Here is a 2,167-nt window from a genome sequence, read left to right as displayed (position 1 = left end):
GAGAGCTGTTTGTCTGTTTTCCACATTGGGAGACCAAAGAAATTAGGTTTTGATGGCAGCAGCAGCAGCAGCAGCAGCAGCAGCAGCAGCAACAGCAACAACAACAACAACAACAACAACAACAACAACAACAACAACGAGATAATGTGTTTGACAGCAAAGAGAGAAGGCAGGTAGGCAAACAATATTTTTCACCTCTGATCTTCTTATATTTGGGAGACTGCCACAAGGTAGTGCCCAGTCTGGGAGAAGGTTCCCTTCCGTGACCCCAGTTAGTCATTCCAGGAACTACCCTTACAATTCTGGCTAGGGGTACACCTCTCAGTTGATTCTAGATCTAATGAAGTTGACAACCAAGATTGACTTCTGGATTGGTTTACTTGATGGATTTCTGGATTGGTTACTTGATGGATTGCTGTGACAAAAAACCTGACAAAGTAACTTAAGGAAGAAGGTTTTTGGGGTGCTTCCAACACCTGGGTACAGTCCATCATGGCTGAGAAGTCATGGAAGCAGGATTTAAAGGCAGCTGGCCACACTGCATCCACGGTCAAGAAACAGGAAGAGATGAATAAAGCCCCTTTTCATTTCAGTCCAGGGCCCACCTCAGGACATGGGGCCACCCACGTGAAGGTGACTCTTCCCACCTCAGTTAACTCTGTCTAGCTAATCCCTGACAGGCATGCCTGGGTCAGTCAATATCCTGGCAAGCTGACAAGTCATTATTAACCACAACATGGTAGAGATCCTTTAACCACAAGAGACTTTTCTCTTTCAAAGATGGAGCCATTTCCTGAGATGAGGATCCTACCACCACTTTTTTTACTAAGCCATCACAATTCCTTACTTACAATTCCTTGATGTATCCTTCTGTCCATCCTCTCAATCCTCATCAAAGCTTCTCTTTGCAGATGACAGAGATCATCACAGAAAACCACAATTGGTCAAAATATAGAGAACAACTTATTTTGGGGTGTCTAGCCCCAACACATACATCTAAAATACATCTCCTGTACATAAGGTGCAGGGAACATTACGGAACAGGGGAGAGGAAAGATTGTAAGAGCCAGAGAACCAGGAAGTCTGCTGTGTGATGGTTTGAGATTGTGTGAGACTGTACCTCCTAAAAGTGACAGGGATGCTACATTCATGATCCATGAACAATATCTCTTAAACAAGACCTGAACAGTAGCAACACATAGACATGCTGACACAGAAGGGAAAAATCTCAAGGGGTCCCATCCCTAAACAAAGAACAAGAGGCAACTGATGACTTCTAAGAGAGGGAGAATTACTCTTTCCCCAGGGATGAGTCCCCTAATTGGTTATCCAATACAAGTGGTCAGCTCTGAAATCAAATACAAATAAACAACACTAAATGTACTCAGTAGGTTGCATTTCTGTATTTATATTTATGCATAGGTATGTGTGTGTGTGTAAAGCAATAAAAAGAAAAGAAAAAAAGCAAGAATTTGGGAAGGAATAAGAAGCAGGCAGGGGGTTGGAGGGATAGGACACAGTGGAGTTGGAGGGAGGAAAGAGAAGGGAGAAATGATGTAATGTTTTAATTAAAACAAAAAATATTGAAAGGGGGGATTTTTATGTTTAGACCCCATTTCCCTTGGCCTAGACTTGAATAAAATACTGTGCTGTGGCTGAAGACAAAGGCAACTCAAGCCCCATCTACTCCCTGGGAAAAGACCAGTTAGCCCACCTCACAGCTAACTCATGTGTGTTCTAGCTTTGTTCCTGCACCCATAGTGGGGAGGAAATTAAAAACACCCTTCTTTGGTAAAACTAGAAATAAAATATGTTTTAATGTATTATTTCTGTTTCTTTTCTTTTTTATTGGATATTTTCTTTATTTACATTTGAAATGTTTTCCCCTTTCCAGGTCTCCCCTTTGGAAATCCCAGTCCCTCTTCCCCTGCCTCTATAATCTCTGTTTCTTTATTCACTTGGGATGCAGAGAAAGCAACATAAAAGGTTCACACACCTGAGTGCCCAGTAAATATAGATCATGCCTTTTCCTGTGAACATAAATAGAGTAAAATTTAATTGATAAAATAGGCAAAACAAGAAGTTAACAAAAAAAATAAAGCCAAGCAGTTTTGTTCTCTCTCTCTCTCTCTCTCTCTCTCTCTCTCTCTCTCTCCCTCTCTCTCTC

Source organism: Mastomys coucha, unplaced genomic scaffold, assembly GCF_008632895.1.
Source record: "Mastomys coucha isolate ucsf_1 unplaced genomic scaffold, UCSF_Mcou_1 pScaffold20, whole genome shotgun sequence".
NCBI classification, from domain to species: Eukaryota; Metazoa; Chordata; class Mammalia; order Rodentia; family Muridae; genus Mastomys; species Mastomys coucha.
This window is presented reverse-complemented; position numbering follows the sequence as displayed.